Raw genomic sequence first — 13156 nt, 5'->3', positions numbered from 1 at the left:
AATCAACATAGATATGCTGCATATATATATTAGTATGTATACATGTGTTTCCTAACGTGGTCCACTGGGAGAAAGCTTAGACGAAACCCTAGAACTTAAAGTATAATTAAAAAAAAAAGAAAAAGAAACCAGAGAGATGACACACAGATATTGACTACCAGTCATCTCCAGTGAAAGAATCATGTTTATGTGAGATGTTAACACCAAAGGAAATTGGGTCACGGATACGCAGAGAATCTCTTTACTATCTTTGACACTTTTATGTAAGTCTAAAACTATCCCCAAATAAACATAATTTCTAACATATGTCAAATATATACAATACAAAGCAATGTACTCTTATTTTTATACCAGTAAGTGTATAGTGTTTATGAAAAACCAGACTAAGTAATTAAATGTATCAGTTTACCATACCCTCACAACAATTCAGTGGACTAGATATTCTTTCATAGATGAAATTTAGGCCCAGAAAGAAAAGGAATTTCCCAAGATGACTTCCCTAAACTGAACAGCAAAACTTTTCACCCTTGTTGCTGGTTCCACAGTTCCTTCTTTCAAGTGTCACATTTTTCTTCTGAAGTGACAGGTTTGAGCAATTCGATACAGGGAGGCACATAAAAGTTGAAATGTGAGATAAAATTTGGAGGTATTCTTCCCAAACATTCGTTTTAAAGAATTAGAATAGTTAACTCAAAAGCTATTTCACTTACACAAATGTAATGGGAAATTAGAAATGTCTGTCTGTGGATGAGAGTATGTCCAGCAAGGCCTGTGTCCATTAACATCAGCTAGAAAAGCTGGATAAATTATGAAAATATGGAATCTGTCTGAAGGGGCTCAAATTTTGGCTCTGATGTGAAATATGTCACCTTGAGAATTCACTTAATTATTCTGTGTCTCAGTAACTTGATCTGCGGGTCATAGAACTACCTCAAATTCCTGGAGTAGTAGCACATACTGAGTGATCAGTGCTAAGACAGTGGAAAAGGGTAGGGTAAAAACCAGAGAGTGGGCTGGGTCAGGGCGGAGCAGATATTTTATTTAAGGTGTTCTAGAAAGGTCCTGTACACAACAGTCATAGGAACAGAGATCTGCATAATGCGAGGAACTGAGTAATGTGACTCTCTTGAGAAAGGGTGGTTGAGGCAGAGAGAAGGTGCCCCAGGCAAGAGTAACCTTCAGATTCCAGAGTTTGGAGATCAGAAAACAAGGAAGACATTGGTGGGAGGTATGTATAGAAAGGCACAGGTTGAATTACAAACCTAAACTACTCTATTACTCAAAAATTTCTATAAAATTACCTGAGACACTACTACCCATAGCACTTTCCTCTACCTTGAAATTTCATACTGCATATGATCTAGGTGCACTACACAAGTTAACATTTAAATATGTGGGATTCTGTACAGATCTTATGTGAATGTTGATTTTTCACTTGCAGCTGGATTGTAAACTTCTTCATGGCAGTTGCAGAGCATGTGTGTGTTGTGTGCACACATACACTCACACACATGCACAAATATGGGTGTTTTATATTAAATCCTCTAAGGCATCTATAAAATTATCAAGATTATATAATATGATCAATGAATTCTAATGAACACGTTACTTTAGAGTGGGAACTATGGATTTAATTATAACTCTATTATTACACGTTCTATAAACTTCATATGTATTAACTGGAAGTGAAATTAAATTTGTAATATACCTTATAGGTGTGAGTAGATTTGCACACTCATTATCTGTTGTGATCTAGTTTATAGTCATAAAAGATTATCAAAGGTCATTTTAATCTCACTTGATAAACAGGTTATCAAGAGAACCCATTCTGAGAACCCAAATACCTTACCAAAAGTTACACAGTTTTTAAGTAGTGGGGAACAGACTTGAATTAAGTTTATCAGCCCCCAGATATAGTTTATTTTTCTGTAACTTTGTTATATACCAAATATTACAAAGTAAGATTAATACTATAAACATTAAAGGCAATATTATTATAGTTTCTAAAAAAGGCAAGAACCACAATTCTATTAATTGAGTTGGAGTCATGCCCCTGATAAATAATACTCTTGGAGCCATGTTTGCCTGGCACTAAAGAAGACCACAATTAACAGACTGTATTTCTAAAATATTATTGCTATACCAAGGGATAGCTTTCAAAGGAACTAAATTTCTAACAGCAGCAATTGCATGCAGTGCACTTTGGAGAATGAAAGATTCACCCTAATACCTTGCCCATGAGTGACTGGAATGCCAATGAAACCATTCTGAAAACTTAATATTAAATATTAAAATTATTGAATTATTTGCAGGGAGAAAAGCCAAGCAGAATGCAAAGTTGAGGAATGTATGAGAATTCAAAAAGAATTTTTGGCTCGTCTGCAAAACTAGAAGACTAATCTCTGACAGATCATGCATTATATTAATACACAGGGAGTAAATTCTCACTTCTCCAATTACTTGTCTACGCATTTTTCCCACCTCCCATTTTCTGTAGCAAAATTTGAATCCAAATTTGGATTCTTTTAGCCTCTCAGAGTACTTCTTGGCCTCATCATATCAATAAATAGAAAGAAAATGTAAAATACGTTAAACATTATCCAAAAAATGAAGCGGTAGGCAAATCTGCTGCCAAAATCTTATAAAGTGATTTCCAAAGACAAACAATTAAATGCATCTTCCTCTTTATGTACTTATTCACCTTCATTAGCCTGATGATTGGAATACTTATAGCATGAAAGCACAAACCATGTGTGGTGCTCATAATTAGGTTCCTGACTGGTATATCAGATGCAAATTGGGAACACAGGACTTCAGTTTTGTTGCAATATGTGCCCTGGAGTCATTCAAAAATGTTGGCATTGCCAGTGCAGGCATTTGATAACTGACAGATGAGGCATAATCAAATCCGTGCATGTTACCTTTCCTTTAACCACAATGCATCGCATGCAGAACAACTCAAAAATAGAGCCCAAAGCAAAATTACGTGGCTAAATTCTTTAATTACTAAACTACATGTTATACAACATATATAGGTGTATTAGGCATATTAAATATTATACTTAGTATTTATACATGAACTATATGACATTACATTACAAAAATTTAGAGTTAGAAGGAATCCAGACAATAACTAAGACCATGACAAATAAGACAATTTTTAAGTTAATTAAAATACAATTTTGTGATTTTTAGAGCAAATAACTGTACCTTTTAGTGAAAGAGCCAGCACCATACTTTAGGAGGGTTGACCAATTTCATTACACTTGTCTCATCAGACCATTATCATCAGACCCTTTCCTTAGCTCTGATATTCTTTTTGTATATTACATTAATGTACAAGTTTCAATACCTCCGTCACATTTGGAAAACTTTAATTTTATTATCTGGTCTTACTCTTGGAAAGATTTGAAACAGAAATATTCTTACATGCTCATAATTTAAAAATCTAACACAAAAAACATGAAAAATTTAGGGACTTTTTAATGGATTTTACTAATGTAAGTAGACACTGTGAGCTCATATTCATCTGGATATTATTTTTTGTGAGAAAGATTTTAAAAAGTAGTACTCTTCTGCTCACTTCAAATGACAAGTTCTAACAATCCTATTCATAACTCAATACATACTAAATCCTTGAATAATATTTTCACTTATAAAAGTTATACGACATTATTCTAGATGAAAAATAAATGTCTAACCTCTGGGCTAATATTTAATGATATACATTAGTGGATTCTCTAGACTCTGTTTTCCATATTATTTAATTATTTAAAAAATTACCTGTTTTCACCATTATTTAAGATTAGGAGACCGACGCGCTGTCAGCTGCGCTAAGTGGGCTCCCGACACCATTATTTCTCATTGAAGAAATAGATTCTCAGAGGCAAGGATACAGAAAAGAAAATTTCTCTGGGTTCATTCAAGGATTTTCCTGTTAATCTTTTCTTTAAAAATTTCCCTCAACCCTACAGTACCATTTATATTGACTCTGTCACGATTTTAGCATATTGTGTCAAAAAAAAAAAAAAGAACTAAGCAGTAATGATCATTACTAGTCTCTGATAAAACAGACTTTAAACCATCAAAGATCAAAAGAGACAAAGAAGGCCATTACATAATGGTAAAGGGATCAATTCAACAGGAAGAGCTAACTCTCCTAAATATATATGCGCCCAATATAATACATTACTGATGACTGTAAGTACCATATTATACAGTAGCTCTTTAGAGTGTATTCATCTTGCTTAACCGAAACTTCATACCCGTTTATTATTAACTCCCCATTCCTTCCTCTCCTCCACTCCCTGACAACCACTGTTCCACATTTTGACTTTATGAGTTTGGCTGTTATAGTACTTCATGTACATGAACTCATGCAGTATTTGTCTTTCTGTGACTGTCTTCTTTCAATTAGTATAATGTCCTCAAGGTTTACTCACAGCATTATTCATAATAGCCAAAAAGTGGAAACAATCCAAATGTTCATGAACTGACGAAAGGATAAACAAGATGGGATGTATCCACATCTTGGATACATCATAAGATATTCAGTCATAACAAGGAGTGAAGTGCTGACACATGCTATGACATGGATGAACCTTGAACATATCATGCTATGCAAAACAGTCAGTCATAAAAGAGCATGCATTATATTATTTCACTCATACGAAACGTTCATATCAGAAAAGTCTATGTATATGGAAAGGAGACTGGTGATTGCTTAGGGATAGACGGGTCGACCACAAAGGGAAAGCAACTGCTAGAGGGTACAGGATTTCTTTAGGGGCAGTGAAAATGTTTGAAAATTAGATTATGCTGGGTTGCTATCATTGAATTATATCCTTTAAATAGGCAGATTGTATGATATATCAATTATATCTTAATAAAGCTGTTTTTAAAAATACCTATTTTGAAACCATTTAAAAATCTACTCTCAATGCCCACTTTTCACAGCATACATGTGAAAAAAACCTGATAATCTTCCCACCTACATAAAATAAATGATAAGAAGGGAAGTCCAAAATATATATAACAACATCAAACCTCAAGATTTGGGGTGGATCAAATAAGACACTGCTGTAAGCTTCTAGCAAACATTCAATAAATGAAAGGGTATGTTACTATTTGGACAAATTGTACCATCAAAATTTTGAAGTTAAGTTGGATAATTTTCAAGGTAAAATTTGGTACTTTTTATTGTCATATTTTTACTTGTCTATGTTGTGTTTCACTTAAGGAATGCAGAGTCTACACAGGAAAGGTAGGGGGTTGAATGAAAAAATCATCAGGCATCTATATGTGTATCTATATCCTCAAGGATACTTGATATTATCCCATTAGAAGTTAGACATTCCTTTTTTTTTTTAACAGAGTCATACCAAATGTTTCATTTGACTAAAAATTCTTTATAAATTTTACTCTTTCTTCAAAGTCTTATCTGCTGCAAAAAGCTACTTAACCATTCCCACCTTCATTTCTCTCTTTTACCAAGTCTGATACCATACATTTTCTATGCATAGACTTAGGAGACTCCCTGCAAAATCCATTTTCATTTGAATAAAAATATTTCTCATTTTAAAAATTGAATGGCTGTTGACACCTTTAGTAACTTTATATCCTCCAGTGTGCCTTCCACAGTACTGTGCCTGCAAGGAATGCCATGAACGTTTCTTGACTAATTCACAGATACACAGTATAAGTCCATATCAAAAATCTTCACTTTGCATCTAAAACTTGACTCTCCTTAGAACGTGTGACATGAATTTAGACTTCTTAACCTCCACTCTTATTTCAATTAATATATGGGAACTGATTTATAATAAATAATGGCCATATTTACTCAGTATGACTGAGATCTGAGATACAAATATTTTTACTTAAAAGGAAACAAATCATATTGCTACCTTTAATTTTTAATAAGGAAATAAATACCTTTGGGGCAATAAAAAGCAATACCCTGATTATGTATTACATTACCATTCCTAGTACACAGTGCCAGAACTAGCTGGATTCATTTTCCAACGGTAAGAAAGAGTAAATGCATTCAAGCTCGAAGCAACAATGGCAATTCAAATTAGTAGAATGAAATGAGAAGATATAAGCTGGAAAACAAGGCAAAGGTGAAACTTATTACAAACTAAATAAACATTGGTTAAATGTCTATTTTCTTATTAGAAGTCAAAAATGTTCATTGTTTGGCAGTTCTGAAGAAGAAAGTGTGAAAATAATTGCGTTCCTGACCCAGACAGATTTTTGTTCCTGGTTAACAGATGCCTATGTTACAAATCAAGCTAACCTAACAAATTCACCTGTGAGTTTTCTCATTAGAAAGGTGACAACAATTGGTTCATCATAATAAGAACTCACGGAAATGTTGATAAACCACATATGCCCTTATTGGCAAACAAACCCAATGTGTATGCTACCACCAAAGCTTAAATATGCAGTTGTTACGTACACAAATTGAAGCAAATTTTATTACTTGGAAAGAAATGTAAGAAAAATAAATGAAAATACTGCTTATACATTATCGTTTGGTATATACAATGGTAAAACTGGAAGACATGTAAGATTATATAAGCCTATCTCCAATATACTTTGGAATTCTTACTGGATTGGTGGTTATGAAGTGTTTCCCTGACTATTTCCAAAACTAGAACACTCAAGGCTGTTAATATTTCTACATATAATATGAGAATATAAGTCAAAATAAATATTTATTGAATTCAAGCTTGTAAAACATATTAAACTGGCAATTTTTGCTATAGTCTGATAAAATTTTGGTAGTTTTATAAGCTAGATTATGCTTCTTAAAATATATTTGGTGAAATACTGTTCTTTCTTAATCTTTTTCAATCTGTCCAGCAAAATACTTTTGTAAAATAACAGAAAAAAATCACAACAATATCAAATTGCTGTACAATTTCTAAACCATTACTCTTGACTTCTGTATACCTGTCTAGTTTGGACCATTAATGAATATGTTAAGGACCAGGAGTAGTGCGTGGTCTACACCTTGAACAGAATAAGATAGATATCATTATGAGAAAACTAGATGTTTCAATTTATGATTATCATTGTACACATTGACACATTCTAGATTTTTTTCCGCTTATTTTGTTTTGTTGTGATTAGTATTTCAGTTAGATAATAGCAAGAGAAATTTACTTTTAAAAGATCTCCCAATGGCTGTGTGTTCAGCTTTTTGAGAAAATCCATTTGGTTTTCCTAGCTAGAATTAATGGAGCCTTCTACAAGGTTGATAAAGAAGTGGAAAAATGTGGCAAATGTCGATGACTTGAAAGGATCATGAAGGGAATGTCAACATGAGTCCTAGGTTTCAGGTCTGCGCACTTGTGTTGATGGTTTTACCATTTTTCTGAATAAGAAGCATTAGAAGTAAAGTTGTTGGAACACATGGAGACACTTGGTGGTTTTCAAATCTTGTAGTTGTAATCAATCTGTCAGCTTTCCCTAGACAACCAGCTGGATCGGACTATGTTTCTTTTAAAGGAGGTAATTACAGTTGGCCATCATACTAATAGTAAGTGCCTGATGCAGAAAGACTGTTTCATAAATATCTGTAAAATGAATTAAGTGATGACAAAATTTCTATTAAAGATGTGAATGTCTTCAACTTAAATTATCCATGGTTTCAAGATATTATAAAATATGTAAGCTATTCCATTTTTTCAAGTTCCTGCTAATAGAGGAATACTCTTTGGATGAAACTCCATGGTTGTGGTTTGCATAGTAGGAAGACATAATAAATATCCACTGGACTAATGAGATGATTTTTTTGTGCCCAGAGGATGGTGGGCACAGTGTATTGCAAAATGAACACTTACATATCAAATCCTTTTTCTAATTTTTCACTTATTTGTTCTATATAAATATTTATAAATGAACAGAACTATAAATTTACATTTTAATCTCATATAATAAAGGTAAAGCTAGCATGTAGTTACTGTTCCCATCTTAAGTGTAAATGTCTCTAAAGTTTCTATTTTAAGTACTGATAAGGTACAATTTTTAAAATTAAAACCATGGCTTCTACGCAAGTGTAAAAGAACATGTGTCAAAATTGTATTTAACTCATTAATTAGTGACAAAACCTGCCAAATGGTAAGTTAGGATCATAAGTAAATTCATATATATATATATATATATATATATATATATATAAAATGAAGTAAGCCTAAAATGAATTTACACATAGAAACAAAGCTAGTCAATGCCCTCCAAGCAGAAAATTGTTACTTTGGGAATGGCCTTTTCTACAGACAGTAATCTAGGAGTGCACATGTAATTTCAATCTCTGAACTCTAATCAGTTAGTGGAAAACAAGACAAATTTAGGTGAATTCTTAATAATAAAATAGTCTCTGGATAAGCCAATGAAATTGAAAGGACTTTGATATAATTAGGCTTTGTGTCCCCACCCATATCTCATGTCAAATTGTAATTCTCAATGTTGGGGGAGGGAACTACTAGGAGGTGATTTGATCATGGGGGCAGATTTCCTCCTTGCTGTTCTCATGATAGTGGGTTCTCATGAGATCTGATTGTTTAAAAGTGTGGAGTACTTCTCCCATCACTGTCCCGCTGGCCATGTGAAGACAGTGACTGTTTCTCCTTCACCTTCTGCCATAATTGTAAGTTTCCTAAGGCCTCGGAAGCCATGCTTCCTGTACAGCCTGTGGAACTGTGAGTCAAACCTTTTTTCTTCATAAATTACCCAGTCTCACGTATGTCTTTACAGCAGTGTGAGAATGAACTAATACACACTTACAGCCACCTTTGGCTTTATGTCTAAACATTTGAATAATTTTCATACATGGGCACATTGCCTGCTGTAGGATTTTGAGAGAAACTTACTAATGGAGTTTCATTCTGTTAAGTTAGCTAAGATTTTAAAATCAATTTAATGACATTTCATTCTGTTCCACTTAGCCAAATTTTCTTAAATATGAATTCATGAAATACTTTTTTATGGCTCTGCAGAAATAATCATTTTATTTTTCTGCTTTAGCCTGATGCTATTGTGACTATCTAACACTGAAACAAACTTGCACGGCTATAATAAACCACAATAATCATTGTATTGGGTTAAATGTTATATTAAGTTCAATCATAATTTACTGACATTTTTGTAGCTTTATTGAGGTATATTTGACAAAAAAATGTGTAAATTAAGGTATACAACTTGATAGATTTATATACTTATATATTGTGAAATGATCATCACAGTCAAACTAATTAGCATTTCCATCATCTCACTTAGTCAGAATTTTCATATAAATAAGCAAAGATGATGCTACCTTATAGGGCTCATCTTAATTGAATTTTAATTATATGGTTTTGATATTGATAATACACTAGCTATAGAAATTGAGTTAGGCAGGATTATTGCTTTTTCTAATTTCTATAAGAGACTTTTAATGATATATTATGCTTTCTTCATGTTTTGGTTAAACTTTCCTGTAAATTATCTAGGTCTCCTGTCTTAAGAGTGATGAGACTTGAGTAGCAATCAAATTTCTTATGTTTAGTGGTCTAATCATTTTGTTTTAATTCTGGGTAATTTGAGTAATTTTTAATTATAATATTTTAGAAATTTTCTCATTTTTAAAATTTAAATTGTAATGCATGTAGCTGCTCATATCATTATTTTCCCTTCCTGTGTGTGTCCGTCTTCCTGTCACTTCATTGTGTTATTTTTCTCTCTCATTTTAACTTGTTACATCTTCTTAAAGTTGGTCTCTTGCATTATTCTTTCATGTTTTTAGAGGTTTACAATTTTCTATATTATTTCCTCTGTTCCTTTCTTTCTTCTTCTTCTTCTTTTTCTTTTTTTTTTTTTTTTTTTTTTTTTTTGAGACAGGGTATTGCTCTGCCATCCAGGCTGGAGTGCAGTGACATGATCATGGCTCACCACAGCCTCAATCTCCCAGGCTTAAATGATCCTCCCAACTCAACCCCCTGGAGTAGCTGTGACAAGGGCACACCACCACACCTGGCTAATTTTATTTTTTTCTGGAGAGAAGGGGTCTCACTACGTTTCCCAGCCTGGTCTATTGTATTAATTTCTCCTCTTCATTATACCCATTCTTTTACTTTTTTTTTTTTTAGTTGTATTATGATTTCTTTTCCCTAATTCCAGATACTTATTTTCAAACTTTTACCTTTTCTTTGTTTTTTTTTTTTTTTTTGCTTGTATTTTAAAGAGTTCACTTAGCACTTAGGTTTAAATGTTATTTTAATGTTGATGAAAAATCTTATCAGTTTTTACAAGTTTTAGCAAAAGGTGTTCAACTTTAACAGCAGAAAAATGTCAATTGGAATCATAATGAGGTATCACTACATACTAGAATACATAAAGTCATCCAGACTGACACTACCAAGTGTTGACAAGGATGTGATGCATTTGGAACTCATACACATTGCTTGTAGGAATGCAAAATGGTACAGTGACTGGTGATGAGTACGGCATTACATTATAAAGTTAGATTCATTACTATACAATCCAGAAATTCTACTTCCAGGTATTTACCCAAGAGAATTGAAAATACATTCAAACAAAAACAAGTACATAAGTGTTCATAGTAGCATTATTCTTATTAGCCCCATTGGAAACAACACAGTGGCCATCACTATTAAATGAATAAACAAAGTGTGGTAAATTCATACTATGTAAAACTCAGCAATAAAAGACAAAAAATATTAATATAGACAATACCACGGATTCATCTCAAAAACATTACATTGAGAGAAATAAGTCAATCATAAAAGACTCCATACTGTGTAAGTCCATTTATATGAAATTCTACAATATGTAAAACTATGACCAACAGCAAACCAAAGATTGCCTAGAGTGAGAGTGAAGAAAGATTATGGAATATATACAGGTATGAGGAAGCATTTTGGGGTGAGGAATTGTTCTACTTCGATCATGGTGGCTAAATGATTTCACACAATTACCAAAATTCACAAATCTGGACACTTAAAATTAATACAAATATTACCTTAATAAACAAAAGAGAGCAAACAAGTTCCAACTAGTTGTGAACAATGTACAGCCAAAATTTGGAGTACTTGTTTATAGAGAGTTCAATGTGATAAAATACTTACACTGGTTTACAAAATAGATATCGAAGGCTCAGACTTTTTAAGCATCAGATTGATGACAAACAACAAGGAGGGAAAACACATAATGCCATGCTGAAGTATGATTTTTATATTCAACGTCAGCATTATCATAAGATTTTGTAATTTAGTATTCTGTACATATGAACAAGCATTTATAAATTTTGGCAATTATAGTTTTTTGTGAGAGTTAAACAAATTTTGCTTTCTGACAGTATGAATGTAATTATGAATGGTGTGTGCACCACATCCAAATGCAAGTAGATCTCTGACTTTAGAACACCGTTTGTTTCAACATTCGTATTCATAATGTTACCAGAAAATTAATCATTTCTCTTCAGTGTTGACATTTTTAATTTATTATAGAATAATACTCAGAATTTTTTATATTTAACCTTCAGGAGGATAAATTTCAACAGTTTTACTTTGATTTCATAAACTGGATGGAAAAAGTTAAACATTAGACTGAACTGGTTTCCTGTTTAAAGCAGTTGATTAGTGATCTACACCTGGCATCAATCAACTGTAAAGTTTTTCCTCTTCACATAAATTGCTATCACTTTATCTGCAAGAAAAAAAGAATGAAGGAAATGATCAAAAGTACAAGTGTGGTTTGATCTAAGTAAAAAGCTTTCCATCATAGAGCAATAGATGAATCCAGTTTCTGTAACCATACATTTTATTCTTATTTGACATATAACTGTCATATTTGTGGGGTACAGAGTGACATTTCAATACATGTATACAATGTATAATGATCAAATCAGGGTAATTATGGTACCCATCATCTCAAACATTTATTATTTCTTTGTTTTGGGAATAATAAAAATCCTCTCTTCTAGCTATTTGAAAACATACAACAAATTATTAATTATACTTACCCTACAATGGTATAGAACACTAGAAATTATTTCTCTTATTTAGCTATAATTTTATACCTGTTAAGCCAACTCCCTCTATCCCCCAGTCCCCTTTCCAGCCTCTGGTAACCACTGTCCTACGTTCTACTCCTGTGAGATTAACTTATTTAGATTCCACACGTAAGTAAGAAAATGCAGTATTTGTCTTTTCTGTGCCTGGCTTATTCCACTTAACGTGTCCTCCAGGCTCACCTGTTACCAAAAATGACAGAATTTCATTATTTTCTTATGGCTTAAGAATTTCTATCATGCTTTTATACTACATTTTCTTTACCCATTCATTTCTTGATGGACCCTTAGGTTGCCGTCAAATCCTGGCTGTTGGGAATAGTGCTGCAATAAACATGAGACCGCACATATCTGTTCGATGTACTTATTTCATTTGCGTTGGATATATACTCAGTAGTGAGATTGCTGAACCACATGGTAGTTTTCTTTTTAACATTTTGAGGACCCTCCACATGATTTTCATAATAACTGTACTAATTTACATTCTTACCAACAGTGTGTAAGAGTTCCCTTTTCTCCACACCATCACTAGCATTTGTAACTTTTTAATCTTTTTGGTAATAGTCATTCTACCTGCGGTGAGATGATCTTATTGTCATTTTTATTTGCATTTCCCTGATGAGTAGTGAAGCTGAGCATTTCCTTATATGCTCAATGGTCATTTCTAAATCTTCTGTTAATGCCTAGTGTTTCATTATTGGAACGCTAAGCTAGTGGGAGTTAGTTATATCCTACCGCTTAAGGTCATCGCCAAGGTCTAATTTTTCACACACACACAAAAATTGTAACTTATGGCAATAATGGGTTAAGAAATCTCTATTCAGATCAATTGCCTAATGTTTAATCAAATTATTTTGTTTTTGCTGCTGAGTAGTTTGAGTCCCTTGTATGCTCTAAATATGAATCCATGTTGGATCAGAAGTTTGTAAATGTTTTCTCTCATTTTTCAGGTTGTCTTTATATTCTGTTGTTTCCTTCTCTGTGTGAAAGCTTTTTAGTTTTATACATCCCCATTTGTCTATTTTTTCTTTTGTTGTCTGGGCTTTCAAGGTCTTATCCATAAAATACTTGCTCAGACCA

The sequence above is a fragment of the Macaca fascicularis genome, chromosome 6 (assembly GCF_037993035.2).
Source record: "Macaca fascicularis isolate 582-1 chromosome 6, T2T-MFA8v1.1".
NCBI lineage: Eukaryota > Metazoa > Chordata > Mammalia > Primates > Cercopithecidae > Macaca > Macaca fascicularis.
This window is presented reverse-complemented; position numbering follows the sequence as displayed.